The sequence below is a fragment of the Micromys minutus genome, assembly GCF_963924665.1.
Source record: "Micromys minutus genome assembly, chromosome: 25".
NCBI classification, from domain to species: domain Eukaryota; kingdom Metazoa; phylum Chordata; class Mammalia; order Rodentia; family Muridae; genus Micromys; species Micromys minutus.
The window spans coordinates 41332697-41346676 of NC_137960.1; the positions used below are offsets into that span (position 1 = coordinate 41332697).

The 13980-nt window shown below is 47.4% G+C and overlaps 1 protein-coding gene and 1 pseudogene across 2 annotated transcripts in view; both read right to left on the bottom strand.

Moving 5' to 3' along the window:
• FYN (FYN proto-oncogene, Src family tyrosine kinase) overlaps nt 1-13980 on the bottom strand; it is a 182313-nt gene that overhangs the window by 161374 nt on the left and 6959 nt on the right. The window lies entirely within an intron of this gene.
• On the bottom strand, nt 3908-4998 carry LOC308436868 (actin, cytoplasmic 2-like; annotated as a pseudogene). Its single transcript has one exon. The product of its transcript is annotated as an actin, cytoplasmic 2-like (transcript).

The following is a 13980-nucleotide window of genomic DNA, read 5'->3' on the forward strand; positions in this document are numbered from 1 at the left end:
TTTCAGTTTTTATGTAAAAATTTCCATTTGAAAGTATGATTCTACATTTTAAAATGTAACGTCAAGGACTATGCCTCAACTTCTCTTTCTGTCAGAAAGGAACCTGAGTGACTCTTGCTCACCCATAGAGACTTATTAAGAGCATAAAAGAGGCTTGGATCGCCATATTAGAAACAATCCAAGTCTACTCTCGAGCACAGAGCAGAGTGACATGATTCTTCCCAACTGCTTAAAATTCGGGATCAGCACGCACGTGTGAAAGTAGACACACACACACACACACACACACACACACACACACACACTGGCCTCTGAATTTATCAGAGGATGGTGAACAAGCCTCGCTGGAAGGTCCTGCTAATAAATGCAGTGTGGAGGCAGGCAGTGTAGACAACCAGCTAAAACCCTCAAGAACAGGAGCTGAAACGTGGGAGAGTGGCCGGAGAAGGCCGAAGGGAGCGGGAACACCGGTTAAATGACGGCAGCACGACAGCCAAGAGACACAAGAAACCAAGGACTGACCCAAGGCGTGGTGTCAGCAAAATACCATATTGTGCTGACTGCAGCAAAAACTGTATTAGTACATTAAGTAGTCAAGATATAGCTATAGAGGCTTTCCTGTCAGGAAACAGGCACACAGACACACACGCACATGCATGCGCACCCACACACACACACATACACACACACACACACACACACACACACACACACACACACACACACAAAGGACAGGTCTTCACTACAACACACACTGCCCTAGATTTTACACTGTACCAGTTCTGCATCTGTCCCTTTTAGCCTACTTCTATCACCGTCTCTCTCTGCTGAAATACATCAGTTACTATGGAAACAATGTCACAGTGTGTACACCATTTACTGTCCTTGGAGAGGTGCTTATGATAAAACTGAACAGTGGCATGTGTACAAAAGAGAAGCAACAAGAAAACAGTTGCTAAGGGCACCATCTCAAAGCCATGACTTCAAAGTATCCGCTACCCCAGTTCCATGTCCCTGGTGGCTTTCCCTTGTCACACTCCCGTCAACCAGAGGAGTGCCGGGTCAAGTTATACAGGCCACATGTGCCTGAAACCAAGTCTCTCATCTAATGTGCTACCAACAAGCAGCTCCCTTTAAGTTCACAGCGGAGAAGGGTTGAAAGATGGTGAGTGGATGGTTCGGGTACACACAACCTTCTCTGTTAACTGTCTTCGGAGATAGAAAAAAACACTGAAACCTAGACCCGGCTGTCCTTACCACCATGAGTAAGAAATAAGGGAGTCACCTCCAGCGTTTCCTTCTAATTTCAAGTCAAGTTCACTACCTGAAAACAATGGGCAGGAACCAAACATGGCAGCTCACACTTGGAGCCCTGCATCTCAGGAGCTGAGGCAGAAGGAAATTGAGTTCTGGGCCAGCCTGGGATACATGGTGAGACTCTGTCTCAATTTAAAACTTTCTTTTTCACTTTTCATTTTAATTTTGCTATATCTTGCTTTTTTTTTTCCAAGAAGAGCTAGAAATCTCAGATTTGGGGTAAAATTGCTCCATTTAAAAGCATGAGTCTGAACTTTTTAAAGCATGCTGTATGCATCGTCAGTTCTGTTTCCTCAAAATAAACACATATATGCAAACACACACGCACACACTTGGCAGGAATCGTGTTAGTTACCCCGAGAAAGCAAGCAGGGGGTATGTGTCAGAGGGTCTCGGAGAGTGGGTCTGCACCCTGTCACAGGAAGAGAGAAATGGCGTGACTGGTGACAGGCTTCCTTCAGAGCCCACTGCCGGGGAAGTGGATGAGTGAGGATCAGGAATAGGCAGCAGAAACAGGAGCAAAGAGCCCAAGGCCTGCGGGAGACTGTGAGGTGGGGGCTCACTGCTCTCACTTAGGGTCAGCACCGACAGGAGCTGCTTCACTTCAACAACCACCTCTTACAGTGCCCCTGACCCACCAGGCCTGGGCTTCGTACACCGATGGTCTGGCACCTTCCTGAGTCAGAACTGCCCACCAGAGAGACAAACGGCACAGTGAAGGGAGTTCTACTTCAATGGTGACAGTCTATCTCTTTCCTGCCCTTTCAACGCCAACAGGTGGGATGTTCACCATGGGCTTACAGGAGTCCCTTGGACAAGAGAAATCCAGGTCAATCCTAACTAGCAGTGGCACATACATACCACACCACTGCCCCGTCACAGGGGATGTCACCATGCGACAGCCATGCTGAGCCTGAGATGCTCAGAATGCAAGCCGGAAGTCAAGGGAGACACAAAACACACAACAGGTGTGCGTTAAGCATCTGCAGGAAACAGACCTACTACAGAACTTTTAAGAACTGCCCACAGCACAACACCTCTGCCACTACTGAATGGTTTTGCTTAAATCGCCCAGTACCTTTTCAAGAAAAAGAAAGTGCAAGTTTAGTTTTAAAACTAAGCAAGTGCAGCATTTCTGGTTTTTCTTTTTCAAGCCAGGAAAACTTTATTTCTGAACTACAGACCCACCCCCAAATCTTTTTTTTTTTTTCAAGGAACTTGAAGATAAATGTGAATCAGCACAAAATGTATGTTGATATTTACTATCCACCATGGGAATATCCTCGGCTGAGATCACACATCCCAAGTCTGCTGAAGAAGAACCACATACCACTTCACATGCCAACAGCTTCTACAGGGAGACCCTAGTGATGACGGCTTCACCCATGCATCTGCATGACTCATTATCGGAACGCTGCGGAAACAACGTTCCCTTAAAGCAAATGGTCTGTTGTAAACTGGTTTTGCTTACTTGGAGACTAGGTCCCCGTGTGTGTGCATGCATTACCTTTATTACAAGAAGCGCTTCACCAACAGTTAGGGGAGCCCAGGTTTGGGCCTCGACAGCAGCCCACGATCTACTCTGACCTCCTGTCAGCTGGGTGGCCCAAGTATGACAAACCACGCTACCTGTGCCTGATTCGACCTAACATTGTGATTAACAAAGCCTCTCAAGCTGAGGTGTATTTTGTTCAAAACCCTTTGGAGATCTCTGAAGAAAGCAGAGAACGAAGCATCTTAGCTGCTGAAGCTGAGAGCCAACTGTGGTAACAGCAGGAATCAGGCAAACCAGCAGAAGATGGCGAAGTTCATGGCAGAGAAAGCAAGCAGGAAACGGGGCGCACAGGCCTCCAAGATTCCTGCTGAAACGGCGTTGTTTTTGTTTTTTTGTTTTTTTGTCAGTTACTGCAGCCTTTTATTTCCTTTACACAATGATGTGTTGCTGGGCCCGATGTTCTCACTGAACAGTAGAAAACCAAAATTTGTCATTTCTTAAAGAATTGAGTACAAAATAACCATCCATAAATTAAAAAGATGAATACATTTACAGTTGTTGATGCAAACATTTATAACTCAAGGCAAGTAACAACAACCCATGGCAGTCAGGAGGGAAAAAACCAGAACGGAAACTGGGTCCTAAGGCTCGGACTTTCCCACCCTGCTATACTGGCAAGAAGTGGTAACTGGTTCAGGAACACTGTCAGCCTCGGGAAATCCGGGAGTCTGCTGTCGGTTAGTACCCTGCACATGTCACTACTGTGCTCACAGAGATCCACGAGGCGGGGACTTCTCTTCCACAGCGTGCTCTCCCCAGCCACTGTGTGACCGAGCCACATGAACTAAGGACTAAAGATATGCACCGGGTATTAAACATATACCAAGGGAACAGTTAACTTGAACACAAGGTCAAAAATCAGCAGCAGGTTCTATGATCCAGTGCTGACATCAGATACAAGCTTCAAGGACAAATTTCATTTCAAAGGCTTATTCCAGTTTCAGGAGGCTAGCACGAGGTGTGTGCATTTGCTAGGGCAAATCCATACTTCAGAATCAGCTCATGCAGCAGATGCCTGGCACCTGCTCAGTCCGTCTAGAAGCATTTGCGGTGGACAATGGAGGGGCCCGACTTGTCATACCCCTGCCTGCTGATCCACATGTGCTGGAAGGTGGACAGTGAGGCCAGAATGGAGCCGCCAATCCAGACTGAGTACTTGCGCTCAGGGGGACAATGATCTTAATCTTCATCGTGCTGGGTGCTAGGGCTGTGATCTCCTTCTGCATCCTGTCCGCAGTGCCTGGATACAGGGTGGGACCACCAGACAGCACTGTGTTGGCATACAGGTCTTTGCGGATGTCCACATCACACTTCATGATGGAGTTGAAGGTGGTCTCATGGATGCCACAGGACTCCATACGCAGGAAGGAAGGCTGGAAGAGTGCCTCTGGACACCGGAACCGCTCATTGCCAATGGTGATCACCTGCCCATCAGGCAGATCATAACTCTTCTCCCAGGAGGAAGATGATGCAGCAGTGGCCATTTCTTGCTCAAAATCCAGGGTAACATAGCACAGCTTCTCCTTTATGTCACGGACAATTTCTGCCTTAGCAGTGGTGGTAAAGCTGCAGCCCCGTTCAGTCAGGATCTTCCTGAGGTAGTCTGTCAGGTCCCGGCCAGCCAGGTCCAGATGCAAGATGGCGTGGGGAAGGGCGTAGCCCTCGTGGATGGGCACTGTGTGAGTGACCCTGTCACCAGAGTCCATGACAATGCCAGTGGTACGCCCAGATGCGTACAAGGACAGCACGGCCCGAATGGCCATGTCCATGGCTGGGGTATTGAAGGTTTCAAACATTATCTGCATCATCTTCTCTCTGTTAGCTTTGGGGTTTAGGGGGGAATTTCGGTCAGAAGCACCGGGTGCTCCTCAGGGCCACACACAGCTCATTGTACAAGGTGTGGTACCAGATCTTCTCCATGTCATCCCAGTTGGTGACAATGCTGTGCTCGATAGAATCCTTCAGGGTCAGGATACCCCTCTTGCTCTGGGCCTCGTCACCCACGTACGAGTCTTTCTGGTCCACACCCACCATGACACCCTGGTGTCCACGGTGCCCGACAATGGAAGGAACGGCCCTGGGGGCGTCGTCGCCAGCAAAGCCAGCTTTGCACATGCTGGAGCCATTGTCAGTGACAAGTGTGTCGATTGCTTCTTCCACTGCGATCGGCGAAGGACGGGGCGAGGAGCAGCGGAGAGAAGCGCACGGTAAGCTGGCGGCGGACTGAGTGAAACTGCACTAGGACACCTGGGACTACCTCGCCTTGAGGCCGGCTTCTGACGGAGCTCCTGGTTGTGAGTGGACACGGTGTAAACTCTGCACTGCGATGGACTGAGTAGAGAAAACTGTGCTCCTCCTTCATCGGAGCACACAGAAGTGCCACAGGACAACTTGCTTCACTAAGCTGTGAACTGTGGGTATTTATTGGAGGCAGTCATTCTAAACTGTGGAGGAAGACTCATGATAATACTTGGGTAAAAGAGTTTGCTATTTCACTATTGGGGGTGGAGGGTGCCCAGGAAGAGCCTCCATTTAGTTCGTTTTGCACTCACCAGAGACTACACCTGCAGGAAGAACCTCTCTTTCCAAGCAGCATTACTACGGTGTTTGCGTCAATGCAACTCACAGGTGACCATTTCAAGAAGCAGCCGTAAACATAATTCTGAAGGGATTGAAGTAACTTCATAAGAAAATTAAAAACCCACGCTTCATTTTAAAAAATACCAGTTGACATGACACTCAAAACCGACTTAGTGAGCAGCAACTGTCACAGCATTCTTGCTGAGGCACAAATACTCAGGGGAAATGACAGGTTTCCTAATGTGAACATACATATGTTTTTAAGTTTTAGACATGTTATTTTAGTCTTTAAATGGAACCATTGCACAAATCCAATTTTTTTTAAACTTACCAACTAACACATCAGCATTTGTCTATGTGTGTGTGTGTGTTGTGTGTATATCACATATGTGTGGTGTGTGTGTATGAGTGTGTATGTGTGATATGTATGTATCATACATGTGTGGTGTGTATGTATGTGGTGTGTGTGTGTATGTGTGATGTGTGTGTATCATACATGTGTGGTATGTATTTATGTGGTATGTGTGTATGTGTGATGTGTGTGTATCATACATGTGTGGTGTGTATGTATGTGGTGTGTGTGTGTATGTGTGATGTGTGTGTATCATACATGTGTGGTGTGTATGTATGTGGTATGTGTGTGAGTGTGTGTTGAGTGACTCTTTTCAATTAAACCATGGCACTCCATCTATAACTCTCCTTGTTCTCACGGACAAGACCAGGGACAACATGAGATGTATTTGTGGTTGAAGATCAGCTCAAAGTGTTACAGTGATTTTCTGTCAGGAAAATCCATAAGCACTGCACTGTCCCACAAGGCAGCTCCTACCACACCTCCAACTAGCACATGTTTTTAAAACAGGCCTAAACATTTTCTTTCAAAAATTACTAGTTATTTCAGGACATAGCAGGTTTTCAAACACATCTTCCTAAACGTTAACATCCTTATACGCATGTCAGTGAGAAATGAAACGTAATTAAAGAGTTTGTCTCCCTCTCTCTTGAGTGTGCTGGAAAGTACTTATGAATTATACTTGGAAATGAATCCCTGCATAATGGATACTTTATTTAGTACGTGGGGACTGAATAAAAATGAAGGGCATCTCCCCTTGCTTTTAGGGATATAATTTCTAGCATTTCCCCATTATGTTTAAAATACTGAAGTAGAGAGAACTAGACAGAATGTTACACATAGTAAAATTTAGTCTCCACCATTGGGTCAAGTCCAAGAAAGGCTTGAACCTCTACCATGTTTCCCTGGCCTGAGGTCCCTCCTTCGACAGCACTTTGAAGAACTCACAGTAGCCAAATCCCTTGCTACTGTGGTTCCAAGTAGACAGCTCTCGCCTGAAGGGTGCTCAAAGCAAACCTGACACAGTATTCTAAGCAGTGACTTCCTCCAAGGAATGGTCTTTTCCCCCAAAACTGAATTTTATTACTGTACAAAAGCACACCCTCCCCCATGTTTTGTCTTCCTCTCTAAGTCCCCCCATAACAGCCCTCTCCTGAGGGGATACATGATGTTCGAGGTGGAGTGAGCAAGAGGCCTTCGCCTCACACCCTTGCCCACAGGCTGGGCTGGAGAAACTGGACTTGGGGTAGGAGCAGGGTGCACGGTATGCAGCTTCGCTTTCACTGTCAGGACAGGAGCAAGAGAGCGAGCACACCCCCCCCCCCCGAAGGACCAGAGCAGACCCTGCTCAGACAATAAAGATGGCAGGACCAAACTCACACTTAATATTCATGGGCGATGAGGGGTTATAAAAGTCTGTGACAATCTGATGACCAATCCAGGAGCATGCTACCCAGGTGGCAAGACTTGCCACAGTGAAAACAAAGCTTCCAGTCATAGCTATACATACAGGCCTTCTTCGCTTTGTCATCTCCCCCACAACATGTGCACTTCATGCCCATTGTGGTGACAAACCTGGCCCAGAAGCCCAACACCAGGGACACCACCATTAAAGCTCAAATGGCCTGCAGACCCACTGGCAGGGCGAGCACCAAGTCATCGCCCCTTGTGCGTGACACACTCCACCTAGAACCCCTTGTGCATGACGAACTCCACCCAAAGCCCCTTGTCCATGGCTTGGGCTGTTGGTGAGGAGTGTTTAAGAGCATATTCCTGACCCTCCCACAGAGTGAAGACAACTGTTCAGGCTCCAAGGGCACACTCAGCCATGTATTTTGAAGTATACTGCTTTATTTCTGAATGGTTGGATCCAACTTAATTATTAACATCACATTTTTGCTTATGACAGAAAAACATCACCTTGCTACAGTCTCTTAGGAGTTAGTACTTTGGTTTCTTCAGGCAATTAGTCAAGTTAAACTCACCTCTAAATGCCTCTCAAAGCCTCTTGTCCTCCTCCTGGGGAAAGATTACAAACCATCGCAGTGATACGGAGAGGGTTTGCCCCAAGCCCCGATCTCTAAGCCCTCTCGAGACCCTGAAAGGTAGCTTTTTCTCCACCCTTGGGTAAGGACTTGGGTCTGCTGACATACTGGTCAACTCGTTAGGATTTGGAAGGATGTACCCATGTTCCCAGGCCAGTCTCTAGGGGGAAGACTGAAATACTTCCCTCTCTGGACACTCCACTCTGATCCCAGAATTTCCAGCATCTACACCCACTCAGAAAGTAAGTAGGGCTCTCAGAATCCCCCCCCCAATGCCATGTGTAAGCTTTGGGGTTCCAAGAGGGGACAGGAACTCCAGGCCTGGTTCTGCCTAAATGTAATCACTACTTCATACTGGTTTCTTTCCAAAGTTCCTGACAGGTAACAGGGCACACATGTCCTCTGCCTGCTGGGGTTGCTCCAAAGTCTGAATGACCCCTTAGAAGTCCCCTAAGGAAGGGGCATTTGGTCTCACTGACCATCTATTTCTTAAGTCTAGATTTCTCCAAATCTCTATAAGCTCTTCTCACTAACCCAGGCAAAGATGTCTCCTTTCCATTCAGAGGGGAACTATCCTTCCCTGCATGTGCTTCATAGATCCATTCTAGCCTTCTGAGGTTTGGTTCCTTGGGATCCACAATTATTTTCCTTCTAAGAAAGCCTGCTTCTCAAACAAAGGCTTGGGCTAACTCTGGTCTAGAAGATGCTTGAACATCAAAAGCTGAGCAATGCATTCTTGTCCTTGGCCATGTTCTGTCCTCCCCTTATAAAGAATCCTCAGCTTCCATGGGAGAAGAGTTCCAGGGCAGCAAGAATTAGGAGGAATCAAAATAAAATGATGTATCAGTTGAAGATATTATTCCAGTCAAACTAGCTGCTCATGTAGTAACGTCTCCAGGGTCTGGAATGTTCATTAAGGACATGCGTACATCCTTCTTTCAAAATATGTATAAACAACTGAACCAAGGGAAACAGGGGCCAGCAGTTTCCCATTCTCAAATTCTTTACACCCTACTCCCAACAGGTTTTCTATTTGGGAGTAGAAATCCATTTAACAAAGAGTCACCCCTGCATCAGCATATACCTGGAACCTTCTGTCTCCCCAAGTTTCACTAGATGAGGGCTCTTCAATTCTGTCTCTCTTCCAAAATACCTACCATGTTAGCTCCCCAGTGATCAGACCCCTCCATATCACTCATTTCAAGCCTATGACCCATCCCTGACCTCTACTTTCAGTTGATCCAAATGCTGTTTTCTTTTGTGTCTCAGAGCATCCTGATCACTTGACTAGTCAAATCAATACTAAACTCTAGGTCAGCACAAGGCCAGCTTTTCTATTCCAAGGTCAAAAGCACTGGCATACAAAGTCACAAAACTTCCGTAAGGAGATCCACTGAAACCCCCCAAGTTCCCCCGGAGTGCCAGTCCACAGATGCCACGATCCATTTGGTCACAGCACACAGAAGAGCTGAGTGCTCTCAGCCTTCTCTCGACTCCCAAGTCCTCTCTGTCCACCTCTTCCCACCTCTCCAGCATCTCTCTTGTTGGTAGGGGACAAAGGGCAACGAGAGCACAGTGGATGGCCAAAGTGTTTCATCGAACAAAAAGAGGACATCTGTCACAGCTGGAGAGATGAGCCAGGCTTGCCTTAGATGTAGCAGACTGGGAACTCAATCCAGTCTGGATCATACTTTGAATAAATGAGCTGTAATCTATCCAATTGCAGGAGCTGCAGACACTTATAGATCAACTGGTTGTTTTCCTTCTACCATGTTCTCAGTCTTCCCAGACACCCCTCACCGCCTTCCAGAGTAATCCAGCCTCTAAGGGAGCCAGCTCCAACTCCAGCCATCTGAAAGCAGGAGTATGTTCAATAACGACTAACCCTTGAGAATCCTTCAAAGAATTCTTACAGAGTGCAGTGTGGCCTGTGCTCTCTGCTTCACCTCCATCTGCAGGCAGGCAAGAACGGGCGTCACACTTTCACACAAGATAGAACAAACTTAGAATTATTACCTAAGAACAGAATATGGGGTCTGGAGAAGTGGCTCAGCAGTTACGGCAGCTCACAGCTGTCTGTAACTCCAGTTCCAGGGGATCTGACACCCTCACACAGACAAACGCGCAGGCACAACACCAATGCACATAAAGGAAAAACACATTATAAAAAAGAAACAAGTGGAGTAGAGATTCTAAACTGACTCTAAGGGTCCGTAAGCACAAGGGATCATCTGAGATGCTGCCCACACAGGACAGTTTTCTTAAGATACATCTCCATCTACAACTATTACCACAAACATGCAGGAACACTGACCAGAAAGCCCACAGTAAGTGCGCAGTTCGCTGTGGTTTAATGCAACTGTTTAGCCCACTGCCTTTAAAGCAGTATTGTAGGGATGTGCACAACAGAAGCTGAACGTGAAAAAGCTGGGTAAAGGTCACATGCTGACATTCGAAGCCAACAAAGGGTAAAGGCCATCTGGTCACAGCAGTGTGACCTCCTACACTTAAGGTAGGGGGTAGGTAACTTTTAAACTAGACTATGCAAGGCTAAAGCAAATAATATGCCCCACCCCCACTTCTCAAAGATTACAATAGCATTTCAAACAACAGTGAACAACAGGCACATTCCCTTTTTCAGGTGCCCTATATCCACCCCAGCACATGAGCCCAGCATTCAGGAGAGCTAGGTAGGGGACGCTGTTAATGAGGAACCGGGTGCAGCTCATGGGTGGTTCAGAAGACTCTTACTGAATGCCTGACAAACACCGCCCATTGTGCTCTTGTGTCCTTTGTTGGGAAAAAAAAAAAAAAAAATGACTGGACTGATCCCTCCTGTAACCATGGAAAACATTTTATAAAAAGCTCATTTCCTACCATCCCTTTGAAAGACACACTCACAAAAGCTAAAGCCAAGCTGCAGTGTCAAACCCTCACTTTGCAGGACCTTCACTCTGATAAAGAGATCCTTCAGATGAAGCCCCTGGAGATGGTGCTCCCACAGGCAGAGCTGCCATCTGCAAAGCTGAGGAGACAGCTGAATGCGCAGGTCCACTGCAGGTGAGGCTGTTTCCTCTGCCTCGGAGGCAGTGAGGCACAGCAAGTACAGCCCATCAGCACCCCCTCTTTGACCATTCACTACTATTGCTCCCAGTCTCCTCCCTCGGCAAGGTGAGAAGCCCCATCCCTTGTCTTATCTCTGCCTCTCCCTTTGAAACCATGGTAGCAGAGGGGAAGACTTAACCAGTTTTCCTGACCATCCTAAATTTTCAGCAGAAAGCTAAAGCTACTGAACAAAGTTCTTTAAACACATTTTCAAGACATGGCAGATCCTGAGCAGTCTAGGACCACCGACCACCACTAAAGCTACAGCACAGTCAGTAGGGAACTTCTGCTACCATACCGCATGGAAGCTCACTGCTTGGGAAGATTCCCATCTAATACCATGATATCCAGGAAGCCAGCGGCACTGAAGACCTTGCCCTGGGGCCCGTCCAAAGCAGCATCTACTGACCTTCTGCTTGGAACACCGCTATGAGCTGCAATTGGACAGACCAAAGGACGGAACGGCAAATAATATGCTGGCACAAAAAGGCCCAACAAACTCTTTGAGAAGATAGAACTCTCATATAAGGACTTTAGGAACCTAGAGAGCTGATCTTAGCTAAATTAGTAGCTGGAGTATTAGCCCCAACAAATCCTAAAGATCTCTCAACCTTGGATTTCTCATATCAGCTTTTAAACAACACAGGGCATCATGTATTAAAATGCTACCAAGAGAGAGAAATGCTTAAAGTAAAAAACATAAAACAGGGATTCTAACTGGGCCTTCACAAAAGGGAAAAATTCTAAGGGAAAGGGAAGACTAGGGGTCCAGTAAAGGGCAATAAAAGCAAGGGCACATGATCCATGTTAAAGATACAGTGTGTAGACAGCCATCTTGGCTAAGTGGTGAGGTGAGTCAGGTATAACTAAGGAAGGGCATGAAGGCTGGAGGTTTACAAGGCGGTCCTCAGGAATCTGGTCTTTCTCCTCCTACTCTGTGGGTGTTTAGCACACAGGAGGAGCCAGTGTCAACATCAGCTCCTGCTGACAAGGATCAGGGCCTCCCCACTCAACCCAGAAGCACGGGAGTAAGGCACATGTTCTCTGCAGGCCACAGTCACAAGGACACATGTCCCTTGGATGTGGACCAGCCCGAGGTGGACAAAGAACTGGCACAGAGCTGCACTGTCAGGAGGAGCCAACGACAAGAGATAAGGACGTGTTAAAGACTCCGCGGCTGGGCCAGCCCTGTGAGAACAGTGAGCCGCTGCACTTACATTTCTAGATGAGGAAACAAACTAGAGCCAGGGGACACCCTCAACCTGAGAGACTAATCAGGGAAACCGGGAACAGAAGCCAGCGCGTTTAAAAACACTCTTCTGTTACTCACGTGGTAAAATTAAACTGAGACGGAAACCAAATTTTACATGTGTCCGTATTTGAAAATGTTATTGAGGCGGACAGCACGTGAGACTGAAGGAACCGATGGACACACCTCACCTTTCTGCAGGTTGTCACACACATACAGAGCCAGTCACTTTGGGGGGGAATAAAAGGAGGACTGGGAATGGTCCCCAGGTCTCGTTGTGGGGGAAAAAAACTGGCTCATTTTAAATTTTCCATTAAAGCCCTACTTTTCAATATCAAGCAGATGGACTTCTTATACAACTTCTAAAAAGCCTACTATTTTGGGGTACCTCAAGATGGAAGCTCTGAAGAAAATAAAAGTCTCTGAATTCACCAAATAAAATCCTACTAGCACATTCAAAAGAAGCAGGGACTTAGAAACCCTTAGGACTCAAGATGAGAGGTCTTCTTGTATCAGAGGCCAAGGTTCCTCCAACTCTTGGCTGGGGAGGGGGAATCGCTTCCTACAGTTGGCCATGCTTCCACGCCTAGAGTTTGGGACTCTGGCAGCTTTATTCCCTCCTCCCCCTCTATTCCCACTGCTCCTCCCAGCTACAGAAAAGACTTCAAAGTGTTCTGCCCTCCCTGGTCTCCTGTAATCTGAATGTGGCCTGGGAGTGTGCGCTCCAGCAGGGCCCAGGCCCTCTGCACTCCCTGACATGCAGCCCTTTTAACAAGGGAAACCTGGCTTTATTACCTGTTCGCTGGTCTACAGGGGTGGACGGCAGAAGGGCCAACGCTTGCAATGCACTAGCTCTTGCGGGACACACTCTCCGCTGTAGGACACCATCTCTTTTAAAGGATGGAGCAAAAGGAAAGCCATGGACTTAGACACTGAAGCCAGACCACCTGGCTTCCCACCCCCAGCTCTGCCTGCCACGTACCAGCACTGACAAAAGTCATAACCTCCATGCTTCAGCTTTCTTGCTCAGTTGGGCTAATAATGTTGTGGGATAATGCTGTGTGTTACCCCTCAAATCACCCCCCACACACCCCTGATTTGCCAAGGACTTACATGGCATTGTAAAAGTCCAGAACTCCCTGTCCCGCACCCATCTGACTCCCTCTGTGGCATGAGTCAGGCTGTGATGTGGTGGCAGGGGGTGTAGGCAAGAGCCGTGGGAGTCCTGAGGGAGGGCTGAGAGGGGGCTTCTCAGGAAGTGAGTCCTCACTGGCTACATGAGGAGTGGGGTGCTCACAGTGGGTAAAGGTGCTTGGATGTGCCCTAGTGCACTGGATGGGAAGCAGGGAAGAGGTATTTCAGTTTTCAGAAGCAGGAAGCACCCAGGCCCAGCCTCACAAGCTATTAGCTGTGTAACACACGCAAGTGACCTCACAGCTTTGAGCCTTGGTCTCCCCATGTGACTAATGGGGATAATAATATTGTGCCTGTCACATGGAGTTGTTATGATTAAAAAATTACCGTGTGTAGAATGGCAAACACAGGCCCCCAGGGTTCAATAAAAGGCTGGTGTTATCTGTCCAGCATTCAGTTGAGAACAAGCAGCTGTGGTAATCGAGGCACATCCTTTATTACCAACGAAAACGAGGGAGTACAGGCCCCGAACATGTAATCCTCAGGAAAGCCGTCTCAACAGGAATAAGAAGCAAGCTAAGCCTTTCTGATACTGTATTTTTTTTTCTCCAAAAAGCTTACAGGAAATAGGTGCTCAGTATCT